The following is a 15,623-nucleotide window of genomic DNA, read 5'->3' as shown; positions in this document are numbered from 1 at the left end:
GAATACCCTCAGGATGATGAAGCTCCTCTTCGCGTTGGGGTCCTGATCACCCTATTTTATTTTGCAGTAATGACTGACTGACTGTATTATCCCTTATGTATCTCACTCGATCAACCATCATGGATGTTCACGATAAACACTGAGAAGTGAGAAAGATATTTGGACTGGGATTTGTTCTGTTGGACTAACCTAACACTGAATGCTGCAAACAGAACTGTACAGCTAATTCCCACTCAAGCACAGTTCAGTTTACACATAGTTTTCCAATCGCACTCCTACCTAGCCAATCACACTCTATTCCTCTTGAGGACCCTACTGCTGATGTTATAACCATTACTTTTTTGTTTTGTATTTAAGCAAAGAGTTGCAGTGTTTACTTGCTCGGTCCAAACTGTGTTTCAAAACTAGAGAGGGGTTGGATATAGATTGTGTATAGACATTGATTGATGATTGTTTGACCACTCCATGAATTTCTGTGCTGACTCACAGTGCCTGTTCAGCTCAGGCATGGCTGTGGTGTAGTCATTTTAGTGATCAAAAGTTCACTTTTGAGGACTTCTGACTATGAAATTCAAGCTTTTTATTTGTTACTTCATTGATTGTGTTCATAACGAGAGGTCAAGGAAACAATGTTTGTTTTCCAGAAGGTACCTAGGAAGTTTTGAACATGGCATTAGCAACATTAAACAAATTTTATACGCTTTTCAGATAAATTTAAAAAGTAATACAATAATGTCCCAAACGGATAATCTTTCGAAAAATATCTTTGTCCTTAGAACACATTTAGATCGTTGACATAATTATATAATTGACCCTTTCCTTAAAGGAATAAGTGACCTAAACATGAAAATTCTATCACAATTTACTCACCCTCATGCTATCACATATGTGTATGGCTATCTTTCTGCAGCAGAACAAATGAGGATTTTTAGAAGAATATCTCAGCTCTGTAGGTCCATTCAATGCAAGTGAATAGGTGCCAAATATTTGAAGCTCCAATAAGCACATATAGCAATCATAAAAGTAATCCATACAACTTCATTAGATTAATGAATGTCTTCTGAAGTGAAACACTAGGTGTAAGAAATAGATTTTACAAACAAAATTATCTTCCGGTCAGCTCGTTGTTGAGGGTGGAGTTCAAACTGCCTCTCGCGTGAAGTAAGCACGTAAGCCTCCTCTGCTTAGACATTCATATGTAGATACCTTATTAGCAGCTGCTCCTATGGACGGCGATCCTGTTTCCACACAAAATAATTTTATGCAGCGGTCTGAGCAAGGAGCTCGTTCTGAGGTATCTGCTCCATGTACTTGCATTCAAATCAATTCAAACAGCTCTCCTTGTTGACCGTTCCAAGATGGCAGCAGTTGACATATCCAAACCAGCCGAATGAGGCATCTATGTATGAAATTCTATGTTGCTCTGTTGTAAAAACTTGCATCATGCAACGCATCATGTGAGAGGCTATGTGACCTCGGCCCTCATGAATTACTAGTAAAAAAAAATGTATCTACTCTATTCCTTACACCTAGCATTTTGCTTCAGAAGACATTAATTAATCCACTGTCATATAGATTACCTTTATGATTGCTATATGTGCTTATTGGAGCTTCAAATATTTGCCACCTATTCACTTGCATTGAATGGACCTACAGAGCTGAGATATTCTTCTAAAAATCCTCATTTGTGTTCTGCTGCAGAAAGACAGCCATACACATATGGGATGGCATGAGGCTGAGTAATTGATGAGAGAATTTTAATTTTTGGGTGAAATATTCCTTTAATGAGTTCCAGGGTGGTTTGATTATGTTCCATTGATTTCCCAAGAGTAATATGATGATAGTTGGAAATGTACTTTTTAAGTACTTTTTATGTTTGACACCAACATACAAAACATCAGCTAGAGACTTCTGACATGTTTGCGCAATTGGACTTTTGTCAAATTTGATTGTTCCTGAGATCTAACCTTTGTGACTTCCCTATGTGACAACTTGCCCAGCTCTCCTTACAAACCTAAATACCTCCTGTTTGCACATGAGAGGCTCAAGGCAAATGCTATTGCTGTCATGCTGTCTATGCTGTTCATTCCTTAGATGTTGAGATAAAACTGAGCCAGACTGTCTGTGTAACAAACAATTATGTAATGTGTTGCCTGCAGTGTCTAATATGTACTTCAGCTATTTTTACCCTGTGAAAATTTCAAGTAAATGGGCTTTTGAATTAGGCAGTGCATGTTTTCAAAGGCTTCTCTTTTTTAGGGCCTGTAGTGCAGTTAAAGATGGTAATGATAATGCAACAATTGCCACCTCTCTCTCTCCTCTCTTACTCTCTCTCTCATCCATGAGAAACGATGCAGACCATGAGAAACTAACCTCACAAATCTGTCAGAGACTCTCTCTTTATCTGTCTCCCTTGCTCTGAGAATCATCCTCTGTTTCCTTTCCTAAACTGGGACATGATCCAGATCTTTCTTCAGCACACGTCAATAGCTACATCTCCTGTATACACACATACACAAATCCCCACACACACACTTTTTCTGTAACTCCTTTTTATTTTTTCAAGTTGCACTTTTATAAAGCCCATTGCCAGTAGTGATTTTTTTCCCCTTGAAATAATAGAGGAGAATTCTTGTTTAATATTCTCTGATTGGGTGCTGGATTTCACTGTGCAAGCATCAGTTTTTTAGTTGTGGTTTGAGAAAGATGTGATCCAACCCTTGTGTGTTTTCCCCAATTTCTCGGTAGGATTTTGACCTGAGATTCTGCAGAACTGCTGTGCATATCATGGTAGCTGCTCTACAAAGTCAAGGTTGATTTGTGCATGAGAGGGACAGGATGTGACTTGATCCTTTGATGTTTGTTCTGAATCCCAGTTCATGCAAAAGCATATATCAAAATTAGCAACATGGTGTCATGAGACCCAGCCAAGGGCTGTAACAATGAGCAGCAGCAGCAGCATATAGGTTCCTGTCTGCTCGAATGATTGTTCCCCAACGTTCCCCAGCTAACCATTGTCATATGTTCCTTTCTGGAAGCTGTACAAACCACAGAGTCTAAGCAGAGTGAGAAAAAGAGACATTAGACTTGGGGAAAGGAACCAATCCCACTTTGGAGATCTTGGAAGGCTGTCAGTGAAATCTGGTTAAGCTTGCCCTTTTAATGTCCAGACGCATTAGGTTTGAAAACAAACCGCTAAGATGTCTGTGTTTAAGTCCTTTTGCCAGGTGGTAATTGATGCTGATTCACTGTTTAAGTGATTCTTGGTGTAGCTCTCATCTGATAATGGATGTCAGCATACCTCATAACAGTGTATCTTGTGTGATCACCAATCGTTGTACTCCAACTGATGAGCTAACATGGAAAAAACATCTATAAACAATACTATGGTAATTGTAGTGAGACCAACATCTCTCAGGCTAATTGGTTTAGCAGTCATTCAGTTAGGGCAGTTAAACAGAACTCTGTTGCAGTCAGACTCTGGCCCTGTCCCAAAGCTCTTGTGGTCTTGCTCGGAGTCTACACTTCTGTGACGCAATGTCACATAGACCCTCTCTGGAATGGCACACTTGATGCAAACTTCCGTTATCATTACCTTCACCTGTGCTTATCCGTGAAGTCTGTTCTGTTTACACCTGGTATTAAGATGTGTTTAGGGTAACATGTTCTTGGTGACATACATCAATCACTACTTAAGTGTAATACTGCATGATAATATAGTCCAAAAATAAAAGAAAATGAGAATGTAACAGTTCATGGATGGGCAAGGAGGAGGTGGGAACCAGCTGAACAGTAAACAAGTTTTAATGAGAAACTCAACTTAAAACAAATGTAAACAAACACAGAAACATATGCAACGTGGCCGTATGCTCTCCCGAACCGGTGTCTCCGGCTCCTCTTTACTAGCTCTCCCACTGATCAGCTGATTCAGCACCGGCCGCACTCCATCATGGCCCGGCCACGGCCTCCTCCTTGTCACAGAGGGGAAAAAATCTGCTTTGTTTCGACCAAATATCCTTGCAAGTTTGAACTCTTTTTAAGTGCAGCGGTTCATGGACAAGTTAGTAGGTGTGGCACTTCGCTGCTGTTCAAACACAACATTAATACTACGAGCACAATGTGCTCACATGCATTTTTGGTTTCAGAGAAGGAAGCACCACCTTATAAGTAAAAGAGATACAGAGATCCCCTGACAATCATCTCGAGAGTGTGCAATTAGCTGAACCAGATGTTCCCATCCATACCTGTATGTGTATGTTAGGCTGTCATGCACCCTCAATGTGCCCTTTTGCCAAGCCTGACTTAAAACCAGACTGTTACCCAAAAGCCCATGTGGCAAAATATACACACTAAGGAGGACTGTGAGGACTGACAATTGCAGACCACAAAGAGGGAACTTGTAAGCACTCCTCTGAATCATAAAATGATAAATGGGACACTTGACTGTCTTGTGTTCTTCACAAACATGTGCAACTGAAGGACACAAGACCACAAGTTCACATGAAGTCCACCATTTGGGATAAGGCATTAAATGTACTATCTACTTCTATTTGATTTCACATATGATATGAACCATGTCAGAGTATGCAGTTACACAAAGACCACCCACCTCAAACTATCTATAGCTTTAATGTTTTATCGAATCAGGTTTCCACCAAAGAGTGAACCAACTCAAAACCAGGGTTCTGCAAAACTTTGAGCGGTTATAAGTGGTCAGTGCCACACTTATTTTCTTGGGGGGAAATCTATATCTTTCTTTTCAGCTGCTCTAGGACAATGGATATAAGAACCAGCCGCTGCCTACCACGTAACATCTGGGGCTGGTTATTCAATGAGATGCCATTGCACAAGGTCTTACACTATTGTTATAAAATTAGCATGCCAGTACAACAGTTTTGTCTCCAGTTGTTTTTGTATTTTTATTTATTCATTTTTATCCCCTTTTCTCCTAATTTGTAATGCCCAATTCCTACTACTTAGTAGGTCCCCGTGGTGGATCAGTTACTAACCTCAATCGGGGTGAGTCTCAGTTGCCTCCGCTTCTGAGAGAGTCAATCCACTCATCTTATCAAGTGGCTCGCTGTGCAATGCATAGCTTGTGCTACTATCCGCGTTCCATGCACATCTTACTACACTCGCCATTGACAGCGAGAAACCCTTATCGCGACCATGAGGAGGTTACCCCATGTGACTCTCGCTAGCAACAGGGCTGATTTGGTTGCTTAGGAGACCTGGCTGGAGTCACTCAGCAGACACTGGATTCGAACTTGTGACTCTAGTGGTGGGTAGTCAGAGTCAATACTTGCTGAGCTACCCAGACCCCCCTGTCTAGTTGTTTTTAATGAAAACATTGTTGTCTTCTGTGAATGGTCTCTCTGTTGGAGCCAAATTCAGGGGACTGTTGTGTTCTCATTCATTCAATAGAGGCAATATTTATCAGACATCCTGTAATTACTTCAATGTTCCAAGAGTTAATGAGGAATATCATAACAAATATATTTGTGAAATATAAATTGCTCTCTATGTTCCTGAAGTATTATTGAATGTCACAGTTGTACAATAGTGTAGTTTATATGAGAGTTTACTTGTTGTTCTTTCAGTGAATTCAAAACTGCAGTCACTTTATTTTTAACCTTGACCTCAAACCAAATGGTACCATGGGAGCGACAATGAACTCCACACTAATTTGTGTGTTAACCTGCCCTCTTGATCATGGCTATGATGAGATTAGCTAGATAATTCATTTCCAGCCTGATTTACTTCTTAATTGTGCTGGCAACTGAGGCAGTGGAACAACCTGCTGTTGTTTCTCTGTGTTTTTTGTCCCTTGTATAGTGCAGGCTTTGTCCTTTGTATCAAACGTGTTCTACAATGACTAATACATTCAGGATGTCATCCATGCCAGATTTAGATTGTTATAAATGTTTTAGACCCCAGGCATTTGACTTGCAAACAGCCACCGATCCACTCCAAACCCTGCCTGAAGAGGAAGTTCACATGGGAGAAAAAAATTATTCCATGATTTTTAACTGCCACTTACTCCATTTAACACTGCTGCAATAATGGAAGCTACAAGTTCCTTTTATATTGTTCTTTAAAGGGAAATACCATAATAAATCTTATTTTCTTTGATTATTTGAAATATAAGTACTTGTACTTATGTATTACAAAAACGTACAGGAACTTTAAGAACATTAAACTTCCTTCCTTGTCCATAAAGAACATTTGTTGAAACTGTAAGCTGTTAAAATGACTAATTCTCAATGTATGGTGTCAAAACGAATACATTTTTGCATGACTGCACACTTAGACAACAATGATGGCCTTTGAGTTTTCAGAAACGTTGCATGTCCAGTCACTGTGAAGTAATAAGGCTGAATGAAACACCTGACGCTCTGCATATCTTTCCAAAAGTTACTGACGCGAGAAAAGAGTGGCTAATGTTTATTTTTGTCAAAGTCGCATTTCAGTCTGATGCGGCACATTTCAGTGTTGATGGTGTTATGAATCTGTTTATGTGTCTTGTGAGCTAGACTTATGATGGGGCAGTTAAAAACTTTACTAGTTTAATAACATCATAAGTGGACCTTAGGGAAAATATGAAATGATTAATATCCATAATCAGTTAAATTATTTTGTTTAAAGTTATTATTTAATATTTAAAATATTATTAAAAGTAATATTCATATTTTTTTAAAATAATGTGAAAAAAATGATATTTAATCTCAGTTTGAGATGTGTCCTAGCAGTTAGTACACATGCTTTACATGCTCGACACTTGCAATTCAATTTCGAATACGACTTGCATTATTGTCCAGTCATTTTCCCCTCTCTTATTCCCATCATTCCCTGCTCTCTCTTGACTGATAGTCTATCTGTATCAAGGTTATAACTTGTTTAAATTCTATTTTGTTTAGCATTTTTTGCACCAATTTAGTTTAGTTTTAGCTTTCAAATAATTTATAGTTTAGTTTTAGTTTTTCATTACATATAGTGTTTATTTTAGTTTTTATATCAAGTGATACATATCGAATGGGAAAAACAGGCATTTGTGCAATGTGGGTTATATGACACCCAAATGTACAGTTTGTAAATAATACTTATAATATTAAAAATATACTTTAATAATTTTAATAAGACCAACTGAATTTTATTACCGATAATACAATTATTACAAAACACATAATTCCGATTTAAGTGCTTCTTTTTTATTGATTTTAACCACAAATTCCTCTTTAGTGCATTTGACATGAGGAAGTACGTTTTGTCGCAACTGTGAAAACTGAACATCAAACAAAAGTCTATGACAATTCCAAATGTAATGTAAAACAAATCACTTATTGCCAGTCTAAGAAAGAATGAGTGAAACTTTGTGTGTGTGAGAGAGAAAGTCAGAAGAATAAATTACTGGATATTATACTGTTACTGTTCGCTTTGTTTTAACATCATATGTTGGCAACACAACAAACAGTCATTCCAATAAAGGTTCAAATGGGTCATAATTGAAGTACCAGACATGGCATTTTCTTTTGGGTGACCAGATTTTGAAAGTCTCAAACTGGGACACCCTGGGGATTTTGTGATACATGCACATATATATATATATATATATATATATATATATATATATATATATATATATATATACTGCTCAAATGTTTGGGACTGAAATGTTTCTCATGATCTTAAAAACATTTGATCTGAAGGCGTATTATTAAATGTATGAAATTAGTTTTGTAGACAAAAATATAATTGTGCCAACATATAAATGTATTTAATTACAAAACTAAAATTTTATAAAAATAAAAAAAAAAGTTTTTGAAATGGATGACTTGGACCAAATAATTAAGAAAAGCACCCACTAGGTGCCCAACATATAGATGGGAACTCCTTCAATACAGTTTAAAAAGCATCTAAGGGTGATACCTCAAGTAGTTGGTTGAGAAAATGCCAAGAGTACATTTGTACAAAATCTAGGCAAAGTGTTGCCACTTTAAAGATGCTAAAATATAACATGATTTTGATTTATTTTGGATTTTTTTAGTCTCAACATAATTCCCATATTTCCATTTCTATTATTCCATAGTTGTGATGAATTTACTATTATTCTAAAATATAAAAAAATATAAAAATAAAGAATTAGTAATTTACCCTAAACATTTGAACGGTAGTGTACAGTGTGTATATATATGTATATATATATATATATATATATATATATATATATATATATATATATATATATATATATATATGTATTTTAGTTTAGTTTAAGTTTTTCCAATTGTTGATTGATTTTAATTTTTATTTCCATTTACGAAAATGTTTTTTTTTTTTTTTACATTTCGTTTCTATAGTTTACGATAATAATCTTGATCAAAATCCATAAACGTGCCAAAAAGGCCAAAAAGTTTGAACTGCTCAGTAATAAATACAGTGGCTGAAACACAGGCTGAATTATAACAGAGTTCCTCTAATCTGTTTCATCATGCTTGATTTATCTCAAACAGGATTGAAGTCACACGGTTTAATCCCCACACCCCTGTTTATAGTCTCAGAAAGCATGTTGTTATATCACACACACTCCGTCTTCACTTCAAAACGCCTTACATCACTGTACGTCAGAGAGAAAGTGATAAAGACAGATGAGGGTTGTTCATCCCTCTCTCATATGGAGCTTCAGGGATAGACGTTGAGCCTCAATAACCCCTGTGATGATGATGTAACTATGTCTGAACAGAGGTCACGACCTTGTGGATATTCATTACCTTCTCAGACAGGCCTAATGGGACACGTTCTCTGCCTCACAGGACTGGAATGTGTGTCTAGTGCAAAGGAGACTATCAGACGGGTAGTGTGGTGTTGTCCATTTGTCTTATACCAGTGTCTATGGAGCCTGAGCCCTAGACATACATTAAGTAATCACTCGCCCATTCTATTATTGGTATCAACACGCATGACTGAATGACCAAGTTCAAGCACTCAACAGGAGTTCATTTTCACAGGCAGAATGGAGAGCATCAAAGGAAGGAATTAAGGCTGTAAAAGACTTAACTTCCTCGATTACTCCATTCCCCTGATCCCCTCCTTCTCATTCACCTTGTCAACCTGAGGGTTATATGAGCCCTCAGTGGATTTTTAGGTGCAGAATGAACTGCTGTGATGTAGTGCTGAAGGTGAGTTGATGCTGACTCAGGTGCAATGTCATAACGCTTCTACCTTATCTGGTGGAACAGTCACTGCCACTTAGGATCAAAGCAGGACACCTAGCAAGTCACGCTAGCTGCCGATGAGGTTTTGTCTGTCTCTCTGACATAATTTACCTGGGTTAAAGCGATACTGTTTCCCATTCCTTTCTGCCTTGTAGTTATTAGACTATACTGTAGGAAACAGTCCATTGGTTCAGAATAGTGAATTAAACTTTACGATGGCTGGTTAAAAAAAGTAAAGATGAAGGTAAGTTTGCATAGTATTGACATTTCATATATAAATTGAAATTTATTCAAATGGCCTGCTGAAAAAAAAACATTTAAACAATCTAATGAGACAATAAGATGGTCACCCAGCTTGAACAACTGACAAGTGCCCAAACTCACTCTAAAACCAGCAAACCAGACCAGGCTGGGAGAAAAGCTTAGGCTGAGTAAGATGGTTTGGTTTGGTTTTAATTGATTTGGCTTGTTTTGCTTTCCTTATCTTTGTTTTGTTTTGCATTGCTTTGCTTTGGGTTGTTTGCCTTTTTAATTTTTTTTTTTCAGTAGTGTGCTTACATATGTCAAGAATAAGTCTACAGTTGAAGTCAGAAGTTTACATACACTTAGGTTGAAGTCATTAAAACTCATTTTTTAAGCATCCACAGATTTCATATTAGCAAACTATATTTTTGATATAAGTCGTTTAGGACATCTACTTTGTGCATGACACGAGTAATTTTTCCAACATTTGTTTACAGACAGATTGTTTCACTTTTAATTGTCATAATTCCAGTGGGTCAGAAGTTTACATGTACTAAGTTAACTGTGCCTTTAAGCAGCTTGGAAAATTCCAGAAACTTATATCAAGCCTTTAGACAATAAGCCAATTAGCTTCTGATAGGAGATGTACTGAATAGGAGGTGTACCTGTGGATGTATTTTAAGGCCTACCTTCAAACTCAGTGCCTCTTTGCTTGACATAATGGAAAAATCATGTACAAACACCATGGGACCACGCAGCCATCATATCGCTCAGGAAGGAGACACATTCTGTCTCCTAGAGATGAATGTAATTTGGTGCAAAAGGTGCAAATTAATCCTAGAACAACAGCAAAGTTCCTTGTGAAGATGCTGGAGGAAACAGTAGACAAGTATCTATATCCACAGTAAAACGAGTCCTATATCAACATAACCTGAAAGGCTGCTCTGCAAAGGAGCCACTGCTCCAAAACCACCATAAAACAGCCAGACTGCAGTTTGCAAGTTCACATGGGTACAAAGGTCTTACTTTCTGGAGAAATTTCCTCTGGTCTTAGGAAACAAAAACTGAACTGTTTGGCCATAAAGACCATTGTTATGTTTGGAGGAAAAAGAGTGAGGCTTGCAAGCCAAAGAACACCATCCCAACCGTGAAGCATGTGGGTAGAAGCATCATGTTGAGGGATGCTTTGCTGCAGGAGGGACTGGTGCACTTCACAAAATAGATGGCATCATGAGGAAGGAAAATTATGTGGATATATTAAATCAACTTTTCAATACATCAGCCAGGAAGTTAAATCTCAGTCACAAATGGGTCATCCGAATGGACAATGACCCCAAGCATACCTCCAAAGTTGTGGCAAAATGGCTTAATGACAACAAAGTCAGGGTATTGGAGTGGCCATCACAAAGTCCTGACCTCAGTCCGATAGAAAATTTGTGGGCAGAATTGAAAAAGCGTGTGCGAGCAATGAGGCCTACAAACCTGACTCCGTTACACCGGTTCTGTCTGAAGGAAAGGGTCAAAAATCTGCAAGTTATATTGAGAAGCTTGTGGAAGGCTACCCAAAAGGTTTGACCTAAGTTAAACAATTAAAAGGCAATGCTACCAAATACTCACAAATTGTATGTAAACTTCTGAGCCACTGGGAATGTGATGTGAAAGAAATAAAAGCTGAAATATATCTTTCTCTCTACTATTATTCTGAAATTTGACATTCTTAAAATAGTGATCCTAACTGACCTAAAATAGGGAACGTTTTCTACGATTAAATGTCAGGAATTGTGGAAAACTGAGTTTAAATGTGTTTGGCTAAGGTGTATGTAAACTTCTGACTTCAACTGAATACTTAGATAATGTTTTGGTCTGTCAAGCAGTTGTTCTTGGTTTTGTCCCAACATATTTTGGAGAAAGTGCTGAAGTATCTGGTGCTTGTGAGATTACCTCAGAAGAGATTAATTCAAAGGCATTTGTGCCTGTGTATTGTGTCAAGTTTAAAGTACAATATGGGAAACATAGTGTGCCAACCATCATAAACTTAATTTAACTAGGCCAGAGAACAGTGGAAGTAAATTTGAATCAATTTAGCTTCAGTTTGTGCACATATCCTCAAGTTACAAAAATATCCAGAATACTAATGTAAGAGAGTTGTCACTTTTAAGCTTTTCAGATTGGCGGTACAGAGACACAATTTATCCCTGACATTCGCAGGAATATTTAATATTTAGACAACGCCCTGTCTGGGAATGCGTGTAGATGCTATGTTGATGGAAGAATTGTTTTTTATGCCTTTTTCACAACACAATTATTGAGCATTTCGAATATGTCTAGGAATGCATGTAAGCTTAAATAATTGCATCGGTAGAAACACTTGCCCATTGTTTTTCACATTTTTCTGGATGTACAAAAAGAGAATGAACAATATGATGTTCTATCATTAAACGATATGTAGTGCTGATTACACATTATTGATGGGTAAAGATTAGTTCAGCAAAATGAACAAAGCAAAATAGCAAATGCATACTGACAGACAGACAAACAAAAACAAAAACTCAACAGTGTCCCAGACAGAAATTAAGTCCCTGAATCAGAAAGCATGAAGGTAGATTATTAATATAAGTGTTGCGTTCTCTAATTTTCCAGACATTGTGATCTCAGGAATTAAATGCTTTATCCTGGAATGTTTTAGTTGTAGACACTCCCTGCTGTGTTTTTGAGGGACTTTGAGAAATCTTGGAGTGATCAAGTTCTTTACCTCTAGATGGGAGAACACTTTACAGTCCAGTATTGGATATTATGAGATTCACTTCAAATACTGGTAACTGTTAATACTGTTCACCATAATCGTATAAGACATTCTGCCAAACTTTCAACACACAACAGAGAATGATTGGACTTATTTTTTGCATTTCTTTGTTTTAGAGAAGTGCAGGTGGATGTATGAAGTTCTCACGGTCATATAAACCAGCCTAAAACCCTCAGGCTTGTCACAGACCCACTCAGTTTAACCCAAGCACCACATTGGCGTAGTCATCAGGACCTCAGCACTTTCTCTTGCCCGTGAGAACATGCTGCACACAAATCTTCTGGCTGATTAAAGGCTGGGTTACAGTTTTGTTTCGGGTGTGGGCCTATCACAATTACAGGCCATCAGTTTATATTTTATTGTGTGTGTTTAGATTATGGTGATAAGACATATGGATGTTGTTGGCCTGGGACATGTATTCTTGGTCTAGCTCCATTGGCAGGGGGACCTTTGCTGTTTGAGAAGCATGATTTGCACTTTGCTTCTGCAGATGTCTTTGTTTGGGGAGGAGAGTTTATTTTTGGTAGTTTTTTTTAACTCTCTAGGAGATGTGGTCTGGAAGCAGGATCCAAATATGGAGAGGAAAACACAACCAAAAGGGCATGGAGATGAGATAAGGAGTTTTGGAAAGAGAGAAAGAGGTCAAAGTGGGGATAAATCGATCATATGACTGTCTGAGCTTGGAGAAAGACATAAAAAGAGACAGAAGCATGTGTTCAGTAATAACTGTGGAATTTTAATTGGATTATAGACTAGTTTGACCTTGCTGAGCTGCTTGATTCTATTCATTGGCTCTGTGGTGGTGGAATCTGTGCCCATCCCAGGAAGATCAACACACGGTTTCAGACAAAGCCAGGTCTAATGTCTTCATGTCTGCTTCACTTCCTAAGGGAAGCTTCTTCCTCTCAGACTGGTCAAAGTCTAGGTTTAGAGCAGTGCATTAGCATGTACCTTGCAGTGGGAAGTAAAGCATCCAAATGGTTATTATTACCCTTTTAAGTATGTAATTTTTTCAGTCACATTCTTAATATGGGAGCTTAATATAAATAGCACTAATTCTTAAGAAATGGGATTAAACTTGAGAAATTATGTTCAGATTTTTTCACCTATGATTGGGTGCAATCTCCTCATCACAAAATGTGTGTTTTTGCCTCATATAACTCGCTATGGATCAACACCATAAGATACAAAAATAATAATGTGTTAAATATTAGAAATGTTGATAAATCTGGATTTCAATGAACTTCAGTGAATTGATTGACTGAATTGTCACCACAGACATAAAATCTGAAAGAGTTGACACTGACAGTGTTGAATGCAGTAGCAATTGTGTTTTATCTGGTGTTGCAAGCTGCTAAAAGTATCTACTTAAAAAATGAGGGTAATCATCTAAAAATATTAAAAATCCAAAAATCTGTCATTTGTGTGACAGCTGATGTATATTGGTTGAGGTACAGAATGTATAAGCACAATTTCTTGAAAGTATAAAAAAAACAGTATACATCGCAGCTGCTCAGATGTGATCTTTTGACCTCATAGCAGGTAAATGTATTTTTTTTATGTTTTCCAAAAGGAGAGGCTTTTGGACACTAGGGTAAATAATTGTTGTAATGCTATAACTTTTGAATGCTTTGTCATATCAACACAACGTTTTTTACTCAATTACAGGTGATATGATTGGGAACAAAACAAATGCAGTTTTTCGGAGCTACCTTATTTACATCCTCAAGTATATAATGTCAAATCAGAAAGAAACAAATTAAATAAATAATAATAATTTTAATTGACCAATTTTTGTTTTGTTTTTTCAGCAGTTTCTTAGGCTGAGAGTCTCAGACTTCATTATTATCCATATCATTAAGAAATGTGAAAAGTTTTCTTTAAAATTATACCAAACACTTTTTTTCTGTCAGGTTATAAACCTTTAATGCCCCTGGAACCTCTTTATCTGTTTTGTCCCATGTCTCATGAATCAGGGATAGACAATAAGTAACTATAAGTAAGCCATTAGAAAAAGGACTATTAGTAAGCCATTTGTAGGCTGATTTCTTTGAAAAGTGTAAACACTGTGACTATCCAATCCATTGCAGTTTATTTGAGCATTCCGTTGCAACTAATGGTAGACTGAGATGTTTGGAAACCTGACAGACATCAGTTTGGTGACTGCATTCTAGTGCCAGAGAAATTACACACCTACATTTTTTAAACCCATAAATATATGTGACCGATCACGGAAAGTAGGGACACAAGTCGGTTTTGGGGCATTTTGAGTTATTCACAGATTCTGAAAGTGTAGTCTCCAAGCTTTCCAACGATTTGTAACACATGGAAATCTGACAATATTTGGAGAAGTTGTGGCCATTTGAAGGTAGGCACTCAAAAAAGCTAAAAGGGGAGAAAACGGCCTCAAAAGATTGTGCAGTTCTCACCTCTCTCTGCTGCTGGGAGTGACAATAGGGCTCATTTACATCTCATTTAGATAAGCCATACCCCCTGTAAAGCTCCCCCTGTAAACATGGACTAAACATGAGATAACGTGTACGTGTTCTTAGAATGAACAAAAAACGACAAACTTTGATGTTTATGGAAACTCACCCCATAAGAAACAGAAAAGTATTCTTGCAGATCTCGTTGCCTCCAATGAAATAAGTCGTTCGGGCACACTTTCTCTTTGTCGGTGTCTTCTTTGTGGATGTAACCATCTCCGAAGTTTGCACTGTGCGTCTGTTTGCCTCTAAATGTCCAATAATTCGCATGACGCCAGTCCGATACATTCTTCCTCGTCTTCATCTTCGCTCAGTTGTAGATTAGGGATATTATTCAGTCTTATCATGCCACTTTCATCGTCGCTCAGATCGTCTTCAGAATCAGTGAACGCTTGTTCATAAGCATCCGGCTTGTCGAAGAAGTACTTCAAAACATTTTCGTTGTAACGGCCACGGTTCAGCTCGTCTGCGACATTCTTTGCGGCGTCCATCTTCATTGAATTTTGATACCAGATAGAGCCGGCTAGAGCGCTGCATAATAAGTAGCCACGCTGTTAGGGGCGGGGCAAAAGCGCCGGCGGCTATTCAGTACGGAAATACACACAGACAATGACACGCCCCTACTGCATGCTAGAATCTCCGAAAAACAAGCCGATTTCAACCTCAAAATGTACGCTTTTAGATATACCAATACTGTTATCTCAAACATGGAGAGGCTTCTTCATGATCTCAACTAACAGATTCTGCAAAAAAGCGGAAATCACCAATTTTGGAAAAAAACACTTGTTTCTCATTTTGCTCACAAGTTGTGCTGCCGACTTGTGTCACTGGTTTCCGTGACGGGTCACATATTGTTGCAACAATGTATATCCATATATA

At 37.6% G+C, this 15,623-nt stretch overlaps 1 protein-coding gene across 2 annotated transcripts in view; it reads left to right on the top strand.

Moving 5' to 3' along the window:
* Nucleotides 1-15,623, top strand: part of pard3bb (par-3 family cell polarity regulator beta b) — a 463,809-nt gene that overhangs the window by 395,892 nt on the left and 52,294 nt on the right. The window lies entirely within an intron of this gene.

This window comes from Xyrauchen texanus, chromosome 14, assembly GCF_025860055.1.
Source record: "Xyrauchen texanus isolate HMW12.3.18 chromosome 14, RBS_HiC_50CHRs, whole genome shotgun sequence".
NCBI lineage: Eukaryota > Metazoa > Chordata > Actinopteri > Cypriniformes > Catostomidae > Xyrauchen > Xyrauchen texanus.
The sequence above is the reverse complement of the archived record's forward strand: the minus strand, read 5'-3'. Positions and strand labels throughout refer to the sequence as shown.